Genomic DNA, 23,432 nt, shown 5'->3' on the forward strand with positions numbered 1-23,432 from the left:
GAAACCAAAAAGACCAGAACCACTAGATTATCAACAACTACAAAACAACCCTCATCTGAAAACAGAATACACAATCAAAGTGAAAATCCGTTTACAATTGCTGCAGGATGAAGGAGGCAAATCTTCCTGGGACATACTGAAAGAATCCATGGTTGAAGCTGCAAAAGAAACCATCCCACGAAAAGAATAGAAAAGTAAGAAATGGATAACTGAAGATATAATACAATTGATGCAACAAAATCAGACCATCAAACCAAGAGACAGCGAAGAATACAATACAATTCGACAAGAAGAATGCTCATCGAGCACCTCCGCTCCGTCCGCCACAACAGACAGGATCTCCCGGTTGCCACTCACTTCAACTCTGCTTCACATTCCCATTCAGATATGTCCATACATGGCCTCCTCTACTGTCATGATGAGGCTAAACTCAGGTTGGAGGAGCAACACCTCATATACCGTCTGGGTAGTATCTAGCCCCTTGGTATGAACATAGAATTCTCCAGCTTCTGGTAATTCCCTCCCCCTCCCTTCCCTATCCCTATCTGACTCTGCCCCCTCTCCCAGCTGCCTATTGCCTCCCTCATGGTTCCGCCTCCTTCTACTACCCATTGTGTTTTCCCCTATTCCTTCTTCACCTTTCCTGCCTATCACGTCCCGGCTTCCCCTCCTCCACCCCTTTATCTTTCCCCTTACTGGTTTTTCACCTGGAACCTACCAGCCTTCTCCTTTCCACCCTCCCCCCACCTTCTTTATAGGGCCTCTGCCCCTTCCCTCTACAGTCCTGGCGAAGGGTTCCGGCCCGAGACGTTGACTGATCATTTTCACGGATGCTGCCTGACCTGCTGAGTTCCTCCAGCGTGTTGTGAGTGTTGAAGAATACAAACAACTTGATAAGACAATAAAAAGAAAATGCAGAGAAACGAAAGATGGATGGCTAAATGAGAAATGCTCAGAGATAGAAATGCTACAAATCTATAACCCTGGAACAAAATTGATGCACAGTAGGATTAAAGAACTAACGGGGAAATGACCTTGCTCAGCAAGTGCATGCATCAAGGCAAAAGACGGCAGCTTAATTATGAGCAAAGAGGAAATCCTAAACAGATGGACAGAATAAATAAAAGAACTTTTTGAAGACCAGAAAGGAGAAAAACTGAACATAAAGAAGAATCTTGAAGGACTTAGCATTCTAAAATCAGAAATTCGAGCAGCCATAAATAAAACAAAACATAACAGAGCAACTGGTCCAGGCAACATCGCTGTTGAAATGATACTGGCCTTAGAAGATTTTGGAATATAGAAAATAACAGAAATAGCAAATGAAATCTATGATCATGGGGAGATACCTGATGATTTAAGTAAATCAGTGTTCATCACACTTCCAAAGAAAGAGGGAGCTACAGAATGTGAGTTACATTGTACAATAAGCCTGATGAGCCACGTGGCAAAAATTATTCTCAGAGTAATCATGATGAGGGCAAGACGCTGTATAAAACCAGAAATCAGTAAAGAGCAATGCGGCTTTGTGGAAAACACTGGAACCAGAAATTCAATTTTCATGCTGCAGATGATCTGTGAATGAGCCATCCGAGTACAAAAAGACATCTACCTATGTTTCTTCGACTATACAAAAGCTTTTGACACTGTCAGACAGCAAGATCTTCTGGAAATGCTTCAAGATCTTGACATAGATGGGAAAGGTATATGTTTCTTAAGAAACTTATACTGGGACCAAACAGCATCCATCAGAATGGAAGGAGAAGTGAGTGAGTATGTGAATATCAGGAGAAGAGTCAGGCAAGGCTGTGTCTTTTCACCAGACTTATTCAACCTGTATAGTGAAAATATTTTGAGAGGTATCAAAGACATCAAAGGATTCACAATTGGAGGCCATAATATAAATAACATCAGATGTGCTGATGACATTGTACTAATAGCTGACTCAGAAACAAAACTTCAAGAACTACTCACTATAGTGGCAGCAGAAAGTAATCGCAGAGGCCTCTCAATCAACACCAACAAGACAGAAAGCACGGTCACCTCCAGAAAGACAAACATCCCACAATGTGTGATCAAGATCGGAAATACAAACATCAAACAACGAATTCAGGTATCTTGGCAGCCTAATAACAAGTGATGGTAGGTGCAACACAGATATCAAATACAGAATAGCAATGGTGAAAGAAGCTTCCCAAAAAATGAAGACCATATTAACAGACAGAAAGGTGAGCATGTACACTAAAAACAGAATACTGCAGTGCTACATTTATTCTATCCTGACTTATGGAAGTGAATGCTGGACCATTTCCCCAGCAAAGGAAAAGAGACTAGAAGCAGCTGAATTATGGTTCTACAGGAGAACGTTAAAAATATCTTGGACCACACACACATCAAATAAAGAAGTTCTCAGAAGAGCCCAAGCAGTTAGATCAATCATACCAACAATAAGGGAAAGACAACTCAGATTCCTAGGACACATCATGCGGAAAGATGAACTAGAAAAACTCATACTCTCTGGAAAGATTGAGGGGAGTAAACCTAGAGGAAGACCTTGGCTTGATGTACATCAAAAGCCTAGCCAGGTGGCTACACATCGAGGAAATGGAAGTCATCCAAAGAATGAGAGATAGATCTATATGGAGAACCATGGTCACCAACATCCGCATCGGATACGGTACATAGACAGACATAGGGTGTAGGCTTCACAGGCTGAGGCTGTATATAGCAAAATTGCCTTTGATAAGATAGTGATGAGTAGCTGCCTCAGTCCTTAAGGTGTGGGTACACACACAAAGGTGTCAGTGAGGGAGTTCCAGGTATTTGACACAGTGAAGGTGATATATTTCCAGGATTTATTTATTTATCTATTTATTGATTAATTGATTGATTGAGATACAGCACTGTAATTCCCCAACTTAACCATATAACCATATAACAATTACAGCACGGAAACAGGCCATCTCAGCCCTTCTAGTCCGTGCCGAACTCTTACTCTCACCTTGTCCCACCGACCTGCACTCAGCCCATAACCCTCCATTCCTTTCCTGTCTACTTATCTATCCAATCTAACTTTAAATGACAACATCAAACCTGCCTCAACCACTTCTGCAGGAAGCTCGTTCCACACAGCTACCACTCTCTGAGTAATGTTCCCCCTCATGTTACCCCTAAACTTTTGCCCTTTAACTTCAACTCATGTCCTCTTGTTTGAATCTCCCCCACTCTCATTGGAAAAAGTCTATCCATGTCAACACTATCCCCCTCATAATTCTAAATACCTCTATCAATTCCCCGCTCAACCTTCTACGCTCCAAAGAATAAAGACCCAACTTGTTCAACCTTTCTCTGTAACTTAGGAGATGAAATTTATCCCTGGCCTAATCATGGGACAATTCACAATGACGAATTAACCCAGCAACCAGTACGTCGTCAGGCTGTGGGAGGAAACCAGAGCACCCGGAGGAAACTCACGTGGTCTCAACCTCCTTACAGGCAGTGCTGGAAATTGAACCCGGCTCGCCTGTCCTGTAAAGCATGGTGCTAACCACCACACTACTGTGCTGGTAGAGAAACTTCCACGAAGTGATGTCCTTTTCCTTCTGGGTGATAGAGGCCATGTTTTTGGATGGTTTTGTCTAAGTACTTTTGATAAGCTACTGCAGAGCATCCTTTGGACGGTTCAAAATGCTGCCACTGTGCATCCGTAGTGAAGTGAGCGAATGCTGTGGATGGTATACCTAACAAGCAGGCTGCGATATCCCATATCATGTTGAGCCTCTGGCATATTGTTGAAGCTGCATTTATCCAGGTGTGGAGATTATTCCATCACACTCCTGATTTGACCCTTGTAGATGGTGGCCAGGCTTTGTGAAGTTAGGAGATAGGAGGAGAGATACCTGCAGCAAGATTTCCAGCTTCTGACCTACACTTGTAGTCACATCAAACGGTTCCATTTCTAGTCAAGGATTCAGTAAAGGCAATGCCATTGGATGTCAGGGAGTGGTAAATCACTTTCTCTTGTTGAATACTGTCATTACCAAGCAATTGCATGGTGCAAATTTTATTTACCACCCATGTTCAAATATTATTTGAAAATTGTGCAATAATCAACTAATATCCCTACTTCTGGCCTTACAATTGAAAAGAGGTCATTGATAAACAGCTGAAGATGGTTAGATCAAGAACTCTACTCTGAGGAACTTCTGCAGAGATATCCTATGTCTGAGATGATTAACCTCCAAGGACCCCTGTCTTCTTTTGTGCTCAGCACATTTCCAACCATTGGAGGGTTTTCCTCCTGATTCACATCAACTCCAGTCAAGCCAAGGCACCTTGAAGTCATACTCAATCAAATACTGCCTTACTATCTATCAAGGGCAGTTACTCTCAAGTCATTTCTGGAGTTCCACTCTTTTGCCTATGTTTGATGGAATGAAATGCACAACCAACAGTCCCATTCCTCATTTTACAACAGTGACTCCATTGACCTTAAGAAATCCTGACATCATAACATTATCAAAATGTAAGTTTCCCTTCACTTGTTCAAAGCGTGAACATCACATTTCTATTAAATGGTTATTCTGTAAATCCCCATGACTTTTTTTTCCTACAAGCTTCCTCTATAGTAATTTGTAGGCTTCATATTGAGTCCGTGCAATCAACATTAACAGAAATGTTTTGATCCAACATTTTGCTCAGTTTTCAAGCAGGTTAGTACCATGTGACCTACGTTTCCTGAAGCCATGCTGGACTTCCCCAATAAAGTCTACAGGTAGTCATATTTCATATTCCTCCTAAAGCTTTTCAACAGCTCCCCTGCAGTCAGTATCTAGCTCAGAGGCCCATAATTAAAAATGTCCAGTTTCTTCCACTCTTAAATAGTGGCACCTCATGAGACCATGTCCAATCCATGGGGGCTTGCCCATAACTCAATCATCTGTTAAATACAACAGGCAGTAACTCACAGGGAGCCTTCCCAACCTCCCTCTGCTTTTCCCTCTTGATAATCACACCTGGATCACAAGGTTGCTGACAACAATATATGAAAAGTCAATGGCTATTATTAGGTGATTAAAGCCTCTCAACTTCCCTTGTTCAACTATTTCTCCTTTTTCACATTTTTTGGGCTAAGTCCTGATGAAGGGACTCGGCCTGAAACATTGGCTGTTTACTCTTTTCCATAGATGCTGCCTGGCCTGCTGAGTTCCCACAGCATTTTGAGCGTGTTGCTTGGATTTCCAGCATCTGCAGATTTTCTTGTCTTACTTCTCCTTTTTAGCTAGTTCCTACTATTGATTTAAGAGGGAGCTGATGTTACTCTAGATCAGTGATATCGAGAGGCCTATGTTACTGATCTAGAAAGATGAGTTTTGAATCCAGCTTAGGCATTTGGATTCAAGTAATTAAAGCTGGTAAGAGAAGCCCACCATCATTATTGGGGACAAGGTTTTTTGTAAAAATCAAGAGGTGCAATACTTACAACGTACCCATCCAGGGGACTAAAGCAGTCTTTCCTGGTGAGGCATAAACTAACATGCACTTCCTTCAACCTTGTCTACTGTACCCTGTGCTCCCAATGTGCCTTCAGCTAAATCAGTGAGACCGAGATCAGACTATGTGACAGATTTGCAGAGTTCCTGCACTGTGTACCGTGAGACAAGATTCTGTGGGTGTAATAGAGACACCGGGATGGTATGTTGTCTTCCAGGTGCCAGGGTCAGGGACATCTCAGATCAGGTCCATGGCATTCTCAAAGGCGAGGGTGTGCAGCCAGAAGTCTTGGTACATATTGGCACCAATGTCATACTTAGACAAGGTGAGGAGGTCCTGCAGAAAGATTTCAGTGAGCTAGGTAGAAATCTGAAAAACAGGACCTCCAGGTTAGTAATCTCTATGTGCCAGTGAGGGTAAGAATAGGATGATTGGGCAGGTGAATGTATGGCTGAGGAACTAATGCAGGGAGCAGGGGTTCAGATTTAAGGTTCATTGGGATCTTTTATGGGGAGGGTATGACATGTTCAAAAAGGACAGGTTTCACCTGAACCCTAGGGGGACCAATATCCTTGCAGGCAGGTTGGCTAGATTTGTTCAGGTGGATTTAAACTAATTTGCAGGGAATGGGAACTGGAGTGATAGTGCTGAGAAAAGGTAGATGGTTTACAAACAGAGGCAATGTGAAGTGAGACTGCTAGCAAGGAGAGGCTGGTAACAGGGCAAAATTGCAGTCAGCAGGATGAGTTGCAATGTAAAAGGTGGACTAAATCGAAAAGGGTGAATACAGGACTGAAGGTGTAATATTTGAATGCACACAGTATGAGAAATAAGATAGACAAACTTTAGTGTGGTTACAGATTGGCAGATATAATGTTGTAGGCATGACTGAATCATGGCTGAAACAAGATTATAACTGGGAACTTAATGCCCAAGGATACATATTGTATCAAAAGGATAGGCAGGAAGGCAGAGAGGGCAGCTTTGCTCTGTTGGTAAAAAAGTAAAATGAAATCGTAAGAAGGAAGTGACATAGGGTCAGAAGTTGTGAATCATTGTGGATAGAGTTAAGGAACTGCAAGGGTAAAAAGACCTTGATGGAAGTTGTACAGTATACAGACTCCCAAACAGAAGTAAGGATGTGGTCTACATTTTACAATGGGCAATGTTACAATGGCCAAAAGGGCAGTGTTACAATATGCAAATAGATTGAGAAAATCAGGTTGGCGCTGGATCCCAAGAAGAGGAAGTTCTATAATGACAATAAGATGGCTTTTTTGAGCAGCTCGTGATTGAGCCCACTCGGAGATCAGTAATTCTGGGTTGGGTTTTGCATAATGAACAAGAATTGATTAGAGAGCTTAAGGTAAAAGAATGCTTAGGAAAAAGGGATCATAATATGATCAAATTCATCCTGTATGGATAAAGCAGTGGCTGATTGGCAGGAGGCAAAGAGTGGGAATAAAAGGAGCTTTTTTTTGGTTGGCTGCCGGTACTCATGGTTTTCCACAGGGGTTTGTGTTGGGAGTGATACTTTTTATGTTATATGCCAATGATTTGGATGACTGAATTATTGGCTTTGTTGCAAAGATTGCAGATGACACGAAGATTGGTAGAGGGTCAGGTAGCTTCGACGAAGTAGAAGGACCTAGACAGATTAGGAGAATGGGCGAAGAAGTGGCAGTTGGAATATAGTGTCGGGAAGTGTATGGTCTTGCATTTTGGTAGAATAAATTAAAGGGTTGACTACCTTTTAAATGCAGAAAAGATACAAAAAAACTGAGGTGCAAAGGGACTTGCGCAGGATTCCATAATGACTAATTTGCAGGCTGAGTTGTGGTGAGAAAGCAAATGCGATGTTAACATTCATTAAAAGAGGACAAGAATATGAAAACAAAGATGTAAATCTGAGACTTTATAAAACACCGGTGACGCCTCACTTGCAGTATTGTGAGCAGTTTTGTGCCCCTTATTTTAGAAAATATATTTTGAAACTGGAGAGGGTTCAAAGAAGGTTCAAAAAAGTGATTCCAGTATTGAATAGCTTGTCATATGAAAAGCGCATGATGACTCTGGGCCTGTATTCACTAGAATTTCAAAGAAAGAGGGTGTCCTCATTGAAACCTATTGACTGTGAAAGGCCTTGATAGAGTGGATGTGGAATGGATGTTCCTATGGTAGGAGAGTCTAACACTAGAGGACATGACCTCAGAATAGAGGGGCATCCTTTTTGAATGGAGGTGGAAGAAACTTCTTCAGGCAAAGAGTGGTGAATCTGTGGAATTCATTGCTACAGGCAGCTGTGGAGGCCACGTTTTTATGTATATTTAAGGCAGAGGTTTATCAATTCTTGCTTATTCAGGGCATGAAGAGATATGGAGAGAAGGCAAGAGATTGGGGTTGAGAAGAAAATTGGATCAGCCATGCTGAAATGGCAGAACAGACTCAAAATCTGCTCCTATATCTTACAGTCTTATGGCCTTCCCAATAGCCATCCTGAGGTCCTGGTGACATGTTATTCTAGCTTCCTTTGCCTTTTCCACATCTGTCCTTATCCTTCTTCACTGCCAGGGTGAGGAAACCCAGACCAGGAGAACAAAATCTCATATTGCATTTGAATAGTCTACAGCTCAAAGGCGTGAATATTGCATTTCCCACTTCCAGTAACACACGCCTTCTGTGTTTCATTCCTCCACTCATCTCCTTCTAACCTACCTCTGGTCCTCCCAGCTTTTTTGTCTTTTTTCCCATACCCCTCCTTTCAGCCCCCATCTTGCAACTTCCTTTTCCTTCTCCTGGTTCTCTGCACCTACTACACACATAATTTAACCACCAGATGCTCCCCTCTCTCAACTGGTTCCATTCTCTCTTCACTTCTCTGCTAATAGAAGTTGTCACTTTCCTTACTTATCAGATTCCAGCACTGATATCCTTAGTTTTCCCACAAAGTCCCCTGTTATGGTCTCCATATTCACCCTCCCTTTCCCTGACACTTTTTGCCTTTTACAGTCTCTGTTTTATCTTGCACCTCTACTTCCTTCAAAGTTTGTGAAGATTTGGAATGAGAGCTAAAAATTTGACAAACTTTCATAGACGTGCAGCGGAGAGTATATTGACTGGCTGCAGCAGGGCCTAGTATGGAAACAGCAATACGCTTGAATGGAAAATCCTACAAAAGGTAGTGATATGGCCCAATCCATCACAGGTAAAATCCTCACAACCATTGAGCACATCTACATGAAGAGTTGTCACAGGAAAGCAACATCCATCATCAGAGACCCCCCCCCCACCACCACCACCCATGCTATGCTCTCTTCTCAGTGCAGGAAGAAGGTACAGGAGCCTTAGGACCCACACCAGCAAGTTCAGGAACAGTTATTGTCCCTCAACCATCAGGCTTTTGAACTAGAGGGAATAACGTCACTCAACTTCACTTGCCCCATCACTTGTTCCGCCATAAACTAAGCCCACAACAAAATCTGTACTCACTTCCAAGGACTATTCATCTCACATTCTCAATATTATTTATTTATTTATTTATCTATCTATCTATTGTTTGTTTATTTATTTATTATTACTTTTATTTTCTTTTTGTATTTGTACAGTTTGTTGCCTTTTGCACATTGTTGTTTGTCTGTCCTGTTGAGCATGGTATTTCATTGACTCTATTGGGTTCCTTGGATTTACTGTGTTTGCCCACAAGTAAACACATCTCAGGGTTATATACAGTAACATATATGTACTTTGAAAATGAATTTGCTTTGAACATAGAAATTCTGTTTATTCACCTATCATCCACCTTTCTTTGTCTCCTAGCTCACCCTTCCCCCTCCAGACTTGGCTTCATCTGCCTGACATCCTTCACCCCCTCCTCAGTCCACTAATCACCTACTGGCCCAATCTCATTCCTTCATCTCTGTCTCCCTTCTTTGTTTTTCCAACCTTCTCTCTCCATTCTCAGTCCTGATATAGGGGCTCACACTGAAACATCAACAGTTCCCAGCACAAGCTTCTTGACCCATTGAATTTCTCCAGCAGATTATTTGTTGCTTTGATGAAGTCTGTTTGGTTGCAGGTTGGAAATCTGCAGTCCTCACCTGGTCTGACAACTATGTCACTCTAGAGATATAGCAAAATGGTTGACTCTTAAGTAGCCTCTGAAATAGTCATCCTGTGAGGGGAGAAATTTGGGACAAATAGGAACAGGGAATAAATGTTGGTCTAACCAACAAAGTCCACATTCTATGAACTATCCTGTTCAACAATGTTTTAATCCATAATACTTTTTGACCTCTTGTCATGTGTCATGATGGCACCACCAACTGACTGGTCTTTGATATTTACCTCCCCTAATTTGTTTGCTGAATTGTTGCTATAATTTTGAGGGGGCAATGAAAGGTGAAAACTAAGGTTCTTTCCAGTTTTCCTTGCTGCTTGGAAGTTATCATTTTGAAATGTGGGTTTCGTAAGCGTTCCTACTTCCAATAATAAATGCTGATGCAGTCAAAAGGAATGCAGCTGTAAATCACTAGATAATAAAATGTGTTATCAAAGGTGTGTGGGATTTCAGAGAATTAATATTTGCCTTTTATTATGCATATCACATGTAACTGAAGTCATAAAACTGTTTCTCATTAATTAAAGAAGTCACCAGGGCTAAGGGAAGCTTTTTTGACTCATGCCCATGAGAAACATTTGTACAAAATTATCTTTTGCGCAGCTGCTTTCATAATTAGGTCAGTTCAAAGTTCAAAGTAAACGTATTATCGAAGTACAAAAATGTCACCATGTCCTTCCCTGAGATTCAGATGCATAAGTATGGGATGTTGAGGGTAATATACCTAATTACTACATTATGAACCACTAGATGCTATTATCCAGAATGAGTCCATTCTGTCCATTTTTCAAGGAACTATCAAATTAATCCACTCTTTCAAAAAGCTCAGCAAAGGGTACCCATTCAAATGTTTATCCAATTCCATCCAACTCAATAATAAATCTGTTTACATATCCTCGTCGGGCATTTCAAAACAGGACAGGCATTGTTGGTTTTAGCCCTTGAAACAAGTTATTAATAGATTCATACAGAACAGAACCAGGCTATTCGGTCCACCTTATCCATGGCAGCCAACAAGTATCCCACTTAGCAGCCCCGATCCACCATCTTCTATGCCTTGGCAAATAGAATGCTCATCTTGATGAGGCAGTAAATGAAAAGGGGTGTTAGTTTTTATTTCAATTGAGTTACTTTAAGGCAATTTAAAATATTGACAAATACAGAAATTTAGTTTGTTTTCAAACTTCAATTCTTGTCATACTTTTTACATGTACTAATGTGCCATTACCTGACAGAAATTGAACTGAATGTTTGCAACTTATGCCTTTGGTGAATAATTCACAATTAAAGGTGTACCTCATGATAAAAGTAGTAAAACCTAGTGCTCCAGGGACATTCTTCCTTTGTAAGACAGCATCCTTCTGAAATATGTGTTGGAAAACAAATGGCAACTGTATGTCCAGATTGTGAGAGTTTGGGACCAGCAGTTCACAGGCCTTTTGATCTGTGGCCCAAAGCTGCAATTCGTCAAGAGGCATGGGGACTGCAGAGTCCAGTCTGTCAGCATTGTTGCTCCTGGGAGACCCATACACATTTACTGCTCTCCCTCCACTCACCTAATATCAGTGAAAATCCCTTAAAAACTATGCAGCAATTGCAAGAAAGCACGTACCGTGTGTGTGTGTGTGTGTGTGTGTGTGTGTGTGTGTGTGTTTGTGCGCGCACGCTGTTGAATGGAAGAAGAAAAACACGAACACAATTTTCTGATGCAAGTATGTCTCAATTTCACAGTAAAGCTTTTGACCTCTGATTTAGCTTTAAGACAATATGATACACCCAATCAGCGTGCCATATATGCCCACAGTACAATTTGGAGGGAAAAACAATTGAAAACCTGCAGATTCTGGAAATCGCAAACACGAGGAATTCTGCAGATGCTAGAAATTCAAGCAACACACATCAAAGTTGCTGGTGAACGCAGCAGGCCAGGCAGCATCTCTTGGAAGAGGTACAGTCGACGTTTCAGGCCAAGACCCTTCATCAGGACTAACTGAAGAAAGAGCTAGTCAGAGATTTAAAAGTGGGAGGGGGAGAGGGAGATCCAAAATGATAGAAGAAGACAGGAGGGGAAGGGATGGAGCCAAGAGCTGGACAGGTGATTGACAAAAGGGATATGAGAGGATCACGGGACAGGAGGCCCAGGGAGAAGGAAAGTTGGGGGTGGAACCCAGAGGATGGGCAAGGGGTATAGTCAGAGGGACAGAGGGAGAAAAAGGAGAGAGAGAGAGAGAAAGAATGTGTATATATAAATAAATAATGGATGGGGTACGAGGGGGAGGTGGGGCATTAGCGGAAGTTAGAGAAGTCAATGTTCATGCCATCAGGTTGGAGGCTACCCAGACGAAATATAAGGTGTTGTTCCTCCAACCTGAGTGTGGCTTCATCTTTACAGTAGAGGAGGCCGTGGATGGACATGTCAGAATGGGAATGGGATGTGGAATTAAAATGTGTGGCCACTGGGAGATCCTGCTTTCTCTGGCGGACAGAGTGTAGGTGTTCAGCAAAACGATCTCCCAGTTTGCGTTGGGTCTCACCAATATATAGAAGGCCACATCGGGAGCACCGGACGCAGTATATCACCCCAGCCGTCTCACAGGTGAAGTGTCGCCTCACCTGGAAGGACTGTCTGGGGCCCTGAATGGTGGTAAGGGAGAAAGTGGAGGGATGGGGGGGGGGGGAACGAATGGACAAGAGAGTCGCGTAGGGATCAATCCCTGCGGAAGCAGAGAGAGAGGGGGAGGAAAAGATGTGCTTAGTGGTGGGATCCCGTTGGAGGTGGCGGAAGTTATGGAGAATAATATGTTGAACCCGGAGGCTGGTGGGGTGGTAGGTGAGGACCAGGGGAACCCTATTCCTAGTGGAGTGGCGGGAGGATGGAGTGAGAGCAGATGTGCGTGAAATGGGGGAGATGCGTTTGAGAGCAGAGTTGATGGTGGAGGAAGGGAAGCCCCTTTCTTTAAAAAAGGAGATGGTAGAGGAAGGGAAACCCCTTTCTGGAAATCGCAGTTCTTGGTCTGTATCATTACTGGTTATGGTTCTTCAACTAATTTTAAGTAGAACATAGAACGTAGAGCATCACAGCACTGTACAGAACCTTTGGCCCAAGATGTAGCTCTGATCTTTTAACCTACTCCAAGATCAATCAACCCTTCCCTCCAAAATAATCCTCCACTCTTCATTCATACAGGTGCCTATCTAAGTAATCCTAAATGTCTCTAATGTATCTGCTTCCACTAACACACCTAACAGTGTGTTTTATGAACTTCTCATTCACTGAATAAAAGTTGTACCTCTGACATCCCTCCTATACTTTCCTCCAATCACCTTATAAGTATGTCCTTTCATATTAGCTTTTGCCACCCTGTGAAAGAAGTGCTGATTGCCTACTTTATCTGCAGCTGTTATCATCTTATACACCTCTATTAAGTTTCCTCTCATCCTCCTTCACTCCAAAAGGAAAAGCCCTAGCTTCCTCAACCAGAAGACAAGTTCTCTAATACAATCAGTATTCTAATAAATCTCCTCTGCACCCTCTCACAAGCATCCACATCCTTCCTATAATGAGGCTACCAGAACTGAACACAGTTTTAATGGAGGATGTTGCCCCGAAATGTAGACTGTTTACTCTTTTCCATAGATGCTGCTTGGCCTGCTGAATTCCTACAGTATTTTGTGTGTGCTGCTTGGATTTCCAACATCTGCAGATTTTCTCTTGTTTGTGACAATACTCCAAGTATGGTCGGACCAGAGTTTTACAGAGCTGCAATATTACCTCACGGCTCTTGAGCTCAATCTCTAGAGTATTGAAGGCCAACACAGGATATGTCTTCTTAACCACTTCTTAACAACTTGCATGGCGACCTTGAGGGATATATGGACTTGGACTCATACGTCTCTCAATGTGGAGTGATTGCAAATCCATCATTTGATGTACATCACAGATTCATGACAATCCTCCTCTCACTCTTGACTCTTAGACCAGAGACGGCAAGATAATTAGAATACATGGGCAGTCAGCACTATGTCAGTAAATCCATTAACTGGACCATTTTGACCTCACTACACCCATTATTAACACTAACTCTGAGTCATCAAACAGCCAGAGCAACTAATCACATTAAAGCATCCTAATGGGCAGCGTAAAATGCACAACTTGCAAATGAGATTCCAAACATTTTAAAGAGGACAAATTATAGATCAAACACAAAGTGCAAGAAAATGGGAGCTGTAGTGACTCAGTATATATCTATATATATATTTAGAGAGAGAGTGGAAACGAGCAATATCTTTGAAAATAAAAATCCTTCAATTCCACAAAAGCAAAAATTAAAACTGCAAAAGCTAGAATCTAGGGTGAATTAAAGCCTTTCAACTGACCATGTAGCATCTGTGGATATTTTTGGTTTATAGGTTGATGAACTTCCTGAAAGATGGTGGCATACTCAGGTGCAGCAGCCTCTCCAGGTCCAAATGTGGAATTGATCATTCTTTGCATCTTCTGTGTGACCACAAGACAGTGCAGTGCTGGATATTGAGAGCATCGGGGGCTGCAGCTCTGTCCCAATGGCAAGTTGCTTAATGGTCGTGAAGCTAGACTCATTGTGCACCGTGTTGCTGGCGGTTACAGCCACTCAAGGAGGAAGATGTCAGTGGCTGTGCGCAGGCCAACAAACGGTGCAAGTGATTGTCTTGCATATCTCTCTTGTTATCACAAGACCCTGTTGGGACATTGGAAATATAGGATACTGCAAGTCTAGTTCACTGGTTCAATGGCGAAACTGATGGTGAGGGAGCTGTGTGGCATCAGTTGTTGAGCAGATCAGGTCCTCATGCCATGGGGTTGCCTGTTGCAGCCACCCAGGGAAGGATTTGTGGGAGGTGGTGTCGGAGAGATGTCTTGAAATGAATGCTAACATGGCATTTGCCTTCCTCAGCACCAGCTCGACCTTTGCATCTCAGATTTTTGGATCTTCTCCCAGTTTCAAAAATAGTCTGCACATTTATTTATTTCATGACCATGCATTTTCCAACATTGCATTTCATTTGCTACTTTCTTGCCCATTCTCCTAATCTGTCTAAGTCCTTCGGCATCCTACTTGTTTCCTCAACACTACCTGCCCCTCCACCAATCTTTGTATCATCTACAAATTTAGCAACAAAGCCAACTATTCCATCATCAAAATCATTTATATACAGCATAAAAAGTAGTGGTCCCAAAACCGACTCTTGTGGAACACCACTAGTCGCTGGCAGCCAACCAGAAAAGGATCTTTTTATTCCCACTCACTGCCTTCTTCCAATCAGCCAATGCTCTAACCATGTTAGTAACTTTCCTGTAAAACCATGGACTCTTAATTTGGTAAGCAGCCTCATGTGTGGCACCTTGTCAAAGGTCTTCTGAAAGTCCAAATATACAACATCCTCTGCATCTCCTTTATCTATCCTACTTGTAATCTCCTCAAAGAATTCCAACAGGTTCGTCAGGCAGGATTTTGCCTGACTTTGTCCTCTCTTGTACTGTGTCACTAAGTAGTCCATCAGCTCATCCTTAACAATTGACTCTAGCATCTTCCCAACCACTGAGGTCAGGCTAACTGGTCTATAATTTCCTTTTTCCTGCCTTACTCCTATCTTAAAGAGTGGAGTGACAGTTTCAATTTTCCAGTCCTCTGGCACAATGCCAGAATCCAATGATTTTTGAAAGATTATTTCTGGTGCCACCATAATCTCTAACACTACATCTTTCACGACCCTGGGGTGCAGTTCATCTGGTTCAGATGACTTATGTACCTTTAGGTCTTTTAACGTTTTAAGTACCTTCTCTCTTGTAGTAGTAACTGCACCCAGTTCTCTTCCTTCACACTCTACAGTACAACATCAATTTGTGCTGGGTCAGGGGCTAGCCCCTCTCACTGGTGTTGTTCTCCATTGTTTGCTCCACAGAAGACAAGTTAGATTGCACTAGACCATGACGAGGACTTCTGCATCATCAGTCTACAAGCCATGACCTTTGGGGACATGGGCTATATATTTTTTTTCTGTAACTGTATGTTTTTCTGTTATGTAACTCTATGTGCTTAACTGTATGTTTTTCTGTTATGTAACTCTATGTGCTATGTCCACTGTGTTTGACTGTTGGTTCTATGTTTTGCACTTTGGCCCTAGAGGAAAACTGTTTTGTTTGACTGTATTCAAGTATATGGTTGAATGGCAATTAAAGTTGATCTTGATCTTTCATTGAAATGTGAATTTAAATTGTTAACTCTGATTTTCTCTTCAGAGATGCTGCCTGGCTTGCTCATCATACGCAGTAATTCCTAACACAATTAATTGAAAGACCCACTGAACCTTGAAATATGTATTTGACACTAATATCAACTAGCAATTAGGTTGCTAGCAGAAGAAAGTTTATAATTCTGTTTTCAAGGCTTTTTACAACACAAAATCTCCCCTCCTGTTGTAGTGTCGCTGATTATTTGTGACTGTATTTCTTTCCACAGATGTTGCCTAAGCTGCTGAGTTTTTCCAACATTTTCAGTTTTTATTTCAGATTTCAAGCACCTGCAGTTTTTGTTACTGATTTTCATTAAATATGTCTTATATATCCTTTAACAAAGTGTAATATCAAAAGAAAGCAGAAAAGCAACATCAAAGGAGGGGGAGCAGTCAGATTGCTAGTTTTCTGTGGATAATCTCTCATACCTGCACTTCATAAAGAGTATGATCCAATGATGACAAATGCCAACAATTTTCCTATTATTACAAGATACTGAACCCTCATGCAGCTGCACACTTTCGAGGAATATTAAATTCTAAAATGACTGACAAGATTCTGGGCATTTAGAAATGGATTCAAGAAGAAACTACTGCAAGAGAATCAAGAGAAAACACAGACTTGGCACTTTAATGCTTTTTTTAAAAATAAATAATTCTTAAACAAAAGGGAAGTACAAACGTTGTAGATACAGAACAAACTATTCACATTTACAAGATTCCTGCAAAGACATACAGTATGTTGTTAGCATTTAGAACAAGCAATTACAATGGTAAAAATGATCACAGATGGACTGGGATCTCCTGCCCCAATTTTTGAGGTAAACAGAAGGGATAGAGGATGTCTGTCTTTTTTATCTTGTTGGTGGTCTTGATTGTGGAAGTTGTTTTTGAGGATCTGTAATCATTACCAGCAGTGCATTGAGCTGTAATGACCTCATTGCACAAGTTATCTTTTATCCTGGTAATAACTTTCATGGAACTATATCAAGCCACAGTCTTTACTGCGGGCCACCATGCTACTAATTCAATGTCATCATCAAACTCCCCTTTAGATCCCATTAATAAAACTCACAGGAATACACACGAGCTTCTGCAGATGCTGGAAATCATGAACAACACACGAAATTCTGGAGAATCTCAGCCAGTCAGGCATCGTCTATGGAGGAGAATAAATGGTTGATATTTTGGACCAAGAAGTTATCTGTTTTTTCCCCTCTACAGATGCTGCCTGACTTGGCGAGCTCCTCCAGCATTTTGTGTGTTGCTCATAGGAATGCACTGTCAATTGTTTTCTTTAGAACAGAGGAAGCTGAGGGCAGAATTAAATGAAGTGTATTTTATTTTCAATCTGGTGCCGAATCTACTAAAAATATACAGTATATTCATCTTCAGAACACTTGGTGAATTGGGACAATGGGACTGACAATTGAAAAATCTTCTAGCATTGTAACATGGATACTTCTAACGCAGGGCCCACCAAAGTGTCTGATGTTATGAGGCTTAGTCACAGTTAACAGGAAGGAACTAGTTTCCTTACCTATCTAGTTAATAATTAATGGCAAGAAGTGAAGGAGATTGGCAGTGCTCTGTGTAGACACGCCTTTTCTGACTGGTATGAAATTAATGGGCCAAATGCTCCCCCACTGCATTGTAAATTTCATTGACTTCATGTGGAAGTTCCAAATAGAACAGAAAAATTGAAAAAAGAAAGGAAAATGATTTGGAAGAAATATTAGAATAAATGCTATGGTGTCCTCTGTTCCTTCACTACAGAATTGACAATTGGAGAATATTCATAATCCACATCTTTGTGCCTTTGATTGTCATCTGAGGATCTTACAGCTGATTAAGCAAGATATTAATAGCTTAAATGGTATTAGCATAACTAGGTACAGGTGTCCCCTGCTTTTTGAACGTTCGCTTTACGAAACCTCGCTGTTACGAAAGACCTACATTAGTTACCTGTTTTCCCTAACAGAAGGTGTTTTCACTGTTACGAAAAAAGGCAGCGCGCGATAAAAGGCAGCACGTGTCCCAAGCAGCCAAGCTCCTCCCCTGGAAGTGCATTCTAGTCAGCATTGCTTAAACACGTGCCTGTGAGCAGCCGTCAGCAAGATGAGTTCTAATGTATCGGAAAAGACTAAAAGAGCTCGTAAGGGTGTTACACTTAGTGTAAAACTGGACGTAATTAAGCGTTTCGATCGTGGTGAACAAAGTAAGGACAAAGTGAGTTTGGCTTGTGGAAGTTGACAAAGATGATGTTGAAGAGGTTTTGGCATCTCATGACCAAGAACTGATAGATGAGGAGCTGATGCAGTTGGAGGAGGAAAGGATAACAATCGAGACCGAATGCAGTAGCGAAAGTGAAGTCATCCAGGAAACGAACGTGAAGCAACTGCATGAGATTTTCACTGCAATGATTGCAGAAAAGTACGACTTTAATTTTGAAAGGGTACGTAGGTTTAAAGCATATTTGCAAGATGGTTTGAGTGCTTACAAAGAACTGTATAATAGAAAAATGCACAAGGCTAATCAGTCAAGCATACTGTCATTTTTCAAGCCTTCCACATCAGCCACAGCAGACAATGAACCTCGACCTTCAACATCGAAGCAGGCAGACATAGAAGAAGATGACCTGCCTGCCCTGATGGAAATAGACGACAATGAGATGACACCCCAGTATCCCGCCACCCCAACCCCCGGGCCGCGGAAAATGCAGCAGTAGCCGGGACGCACCCAACGTATCTTTAAGAAAAAAGCCGAAATAAACAAGCTAATTAATTAGGTGCCGCCCGGCACGTAAATGTCAGCCCCGATTGCATCGCCTCTGATCTGGGCCAACATTTATGTGCCGGGCGGCACCTAATTAATTAGCTTGTTTATTTCGGCTTTTCTCTTAAAGATGTGCTGGGTGCTGTATTTCTGCATTCTTCACAGATCGGTATCAGTCCGCAGCCTGGAGGGTGGGGACCACTGCACCACCCCAACCTCCGACGACTTAGCCTAACACATCATCATCAGTGTGCTCGGTGCTGTCTTCCTGATTCCGGTAAGTGATACTACACTGTACATACATTATTTATACTTTATATAGACTGTGTATTTTTATGTGTTATTTGGTATGATTTGGCAGCCTCATAGCTTAAAGGTTACTGGAGAGAGCGGATGCATGTGATTTTCACTGTGGAGAACAGTGCGTCAATGATTGTAGAAAAGTGTTTCTACTTTATATAGGCTGTGTATTTATCATATCATTCCTGCTTTTACTATATGTTACTGTTAGTTTAGGTTTTATGTGTTATTTGGCATGATTTGGAAGGTTATTTTTAGGTCTGCGAACACTCACAAAATTTTCCCATATAAATAAATGGTAATTGCTTCTTCACTTTATGGCATTCCGGCTTACAAACCGTTTCATAGGAACGCTCTACCTTCGGATGGCGCGGGAAACCTGTATATTTAAATGGCATTATTTACAAGGTAGATAAGTTAGTTGTTTTAAGAAACAAAGTCTTTAAATGATTTGCAATCTTCTGTTAGTGGTTTCCATTTTATGATTTGCACTGAAACTGCAGAAACTTTTTTCTCTCTCAGTGAAGGCTCAGACCCAAGGATGTGTTGACTTCAAAATCCAATACTAAACACCCCAGAGTTTTAACCTCCAGGAATCAGCAGTTTACCAGATGTTATTGCAGTAGATTTCTCATACCAATTTGTTAACTCTTAAGGTGAAGAAGAAAACACCAAAGATGGAATGGGGGTTTTGTTGCAAATGAGGTTGGTGATATTGCACCTGAAAACATAGGAAAGAGCATTTACTGCCTCTTCCTAAGATTGCAGTAACTGCCATAATTTTTTCACACTATTTATTTAATTATTATAACTTAGTGATTTTTTTGATATAGTATACTGTATTTTTGCCACCAAACAACACATTTCATTGCATGTGTCAGTGAGAATAAACCTGATTCTGGTCACTTCAGTGAGCTGCCAAGCTGGGCAATCCAGACAGCCTTCGGTATGAGCTGCATCAATATTATAAGCAAATTGAGGCCCCTTAATATATATTTGATGATAAATTTGCATAATTTCATCTTAATGATGTTCTGGTTCTACCATTCCCAATGTTTTAAAGGTATACTGAGCTGAAAATATTCATATCTTTGGTATTTATTTAGGAGCCTAGTTTCATTTATACAAGGGGTCTCTGATAGGAAACATTAACCCTGCTTCTCCCTCCACAAATGCTGCTTGATGTACTAAGCCTTCCAACATTTTCTGTGCTTTGCCATTGGCTTGGAACTCCTTTTATTTCTTGCCAGTCTTTTGGGTCACTTGGCTAGCTTGAGCTGCCCTTAAGTATTGATGCTAAGCTTTTCTTTGAGAAAGTAACTAAGAGACTTGATTGATTCTTGACTGATAGAATGATTCCGGGAATGAGAGGGTTAACATACAAGGAATGTTTGTCCGCTCTTGGACTGTATTCCTTGGGGTTTAGAAGAATGAGGGGAGACCTCATAGAAACATTTCGAATGCTGAAAGGCATGGACAAAGTGGATATGGCAAAGTTGTTTCCCATGATGGGGGAGTCGAGTACGAGAGGGCCGGACTTAAGGATTGAAGGGCGCCCATTCAGAACAGAGATGCGAAGAAATTTTTTTAACTAGAGGATGGTGAATCTATGGAATTTGTTGCCACAGGCAGCAGTAGAAATCAAGTCACTGGGTGTATTTAAGGCAGAGATTGATAGGTATCTGAGTAGCCAGGGCATCGAAGGTCATGGTGAGAAGGCAGGGGAGTGGGACTAAATGGGACAATTGATCAGCTCATGATAAAATGGCGGAGCAGACTCGATGGGCCAAATGGCTGACTTCTGCTCCTTTGTCTTATGGTCTTGATGAATGCAGGGTGGTAGCTATTGTCTCGTGGACTTCAGCAAAGTTTTGAACAAGGTTCTGAGTGGGAGATTGATTCAGTAGGAAAAGACATATGACAGCATAGAGATGTTGACAAGTTCAATCAAAAATTGACTTGGTGATGAGGTAGATGGGAGTGGTGGAGGGATGGTGCCTTGGGAAGCTGAAACAGCCAACACCTATTGGTTAGCTGACAACCAATCCCAGGCTGACTTTCACTGATTGGTCTCTGTTCCTAAAAACATATCAAATCTTTGAGGGTAAACCACTTAAATAGTCATGCTCTGGATGTACTGTTGAGTTTTTTGTTTCTTGGGCTGCTTGATCTTACTGAAAAAAGTTTTATCTTGTGTTCCAGCTTTGTTCTATCTCCTGGCTTCAGGTCTCACCAGCAGTTATCAGTGAGCCAACACGAGAGATTGATGACAGGATGTTGTATTGACATGGCTTATAGTCATGGCTTAAGAAGACTTATGTGCCATTCTACAACAGCAGTAAGCTTAATTTGAGATGACCTAGCTGAAATTAATCAAATCTTTAATGATCAGGTTATCAGTGAGTCCAATGACATCGGAGTCAAACGCAGAAAGAATCATATGAGTCAGTTGTTCCTTCCGTTATTAACTTCCAGTTCAATGTCGTTTCAGGAGTTACATCTGAATTGTGGTTCAAACGTTACGAATATTTCTTCTGAGTCAAGTTCGCCAGTAAAGAAAACTTGTGGAAGTCACGCACCTTCCTCCAAAACTTGGGAACTGCTGAACATGACTGTTATTTCTACTTCATCCTGCCTAAGAACCCTAGTAACTTATTGTTTGATGAAACTAGCCAACAGCTAACAAACATTTTTGGAGAGCAGTCATCATTCTCCATTGTTCACTACCATTGCCTAAAACTTGTTAAACAGGATGCCAATGACTTTACCACATATGTCAGTGTCAACGTTCGTAAATGTGAAAAGTTCAAGCTGGGTAATATGACTGAATTACAATTCAAATGTCTGATTTTTATTTACATACTGTAGTCACCTGACAATTCAGACATTTGCAAATGGCTCCTGACCAGACTGCAGCAAAACCTTGTTGGAACTGTGCTGCGTAGCATTATGCAGAAAAACTGCCAATACAGGAATCACATTTTCAGCAAATTGTCAACAGCATGGGTACAAAGCAGGCTTTTGTCATTCTCACAGTCTTCAAGACCAGCAAAGCATAATGGCAAGAAGTTTCCAAAGCCATCAAAATCTACAAGGAGTGTAACGGTCATGTTCAAAGTTGACTTCACCACCGGGAGACAGTACATCAAAGTATTTAACAACAATCAGTTGGTCGAGCTACTACTCGAACAATATCAAACATCAGCATTATCTCTGAGCACACGCAGCGGTCACCACCGGTCAACATAACTCACAATCCTTCCCGGAGTGCATCAGGTGGAAACCACCAGCTGACTGGCAAACTGCATGAAGTTGAACAATCAGAAAGTCAACAGTGTGCATTACCCAATACAGCAGCCAGATCAGAATGTCCTTGGCATTGACTGGATGGGAAAACCTGATCTCTGGAGCATCCCTCCGGATGAGGTCCGTAGGAATACATTGGCCATTCTAATTATGTAAGTCAATGCCATACCACCACCAGTACACAAGACCATACAACAACTCCAGTAGTCATCTTCAAGTAAGCCAACAGCACAGTAAGTTTGGGTACAGACTTCTCGATTGCTGCTCTGGAGACACTCCAGTACCCAGTACCCAGATGTCTTCGCAAAATTGAATGGTTGTCATCACTTTGCAAAGTTGGCCTTGTCTAAAACCCACTTTCAGGTGAAAGTGGTGGAAAATTCACCGGAGCTTCTCAACATTACAAGACATGAGGAGTTGGTTTCCTTCCTCCATCTGCCTTTCGGAGTAATAGTGGCTCCTTCAGCTTTCTGATGGCTTAAGATCACCATGCTAGGTTGTATTGATGGTGTCATCACTTGTCTCAATGACATCACTGTGATGGGCACGGATCAGACAAACGATATCAACACCTGCACCACATTTTGAAAAAAGCTAAAAGACCACATAGGCCAGCTGTAATCTTTGCATGTAGTCGCCTGTTTGGCGGAGATGGTGTGAGGTTTAAAAAGGGGCTTTTTGGCGGGTAGCAATAATGATAATCTCTAAGGCCAATAAAAAGAAGCAAGGACATAGTTGTAGTGAAAAGAGTTAGAGTGATCAAGTTTTGGCTCAGCAGGCTTCAGCAAAAACAGACTTGGGCAAGAACAGGTGGAGGCTCTAATTAAGTTTCTAGTTTGTTTTTTTCCTCTCTTTCTTTGTCTATTAGTACATAACTAGAATGGTGAAAGTGGATCAAGGGTTAATAGTATTTCTTTGTGTGAGATGTGGAAACTCTGGAAGACCTCCAATCTCCCTGACAACTCAATCTGCACAGAGAGCACCGAGCTGCAGCTCCTTAGGGATCATGAAAAGGAAATGGAGTTGCAGCTGGATGACCTTCAGCTCCTGTGGGAGAATGAGGAAGTGATAAACAGGAGCTACAGGGAGGTGGTCACCCCTAAGTTGCAGGAAGCAGGTATCTGGATGACTGTCAGGAGAAGGAAAGGGAATAGGCAAGCAGTGCAGG

The sequence above is a fragment of the Mobula birostris genome, chromosome 5 (genome assembly GCF_030028105.1).
Source record: "Mobula birostris isolate sMobBir1 chromosome 5, sMobBir1.hap1, whole genome shotgun sequence".
Classification (NCBI taxonomy): Eukaryota; Metazoa; Chordata; class Chondrichthyes; order Myliobatiformes; family Myliobatidae; genus Mobula; species Mobula birostris.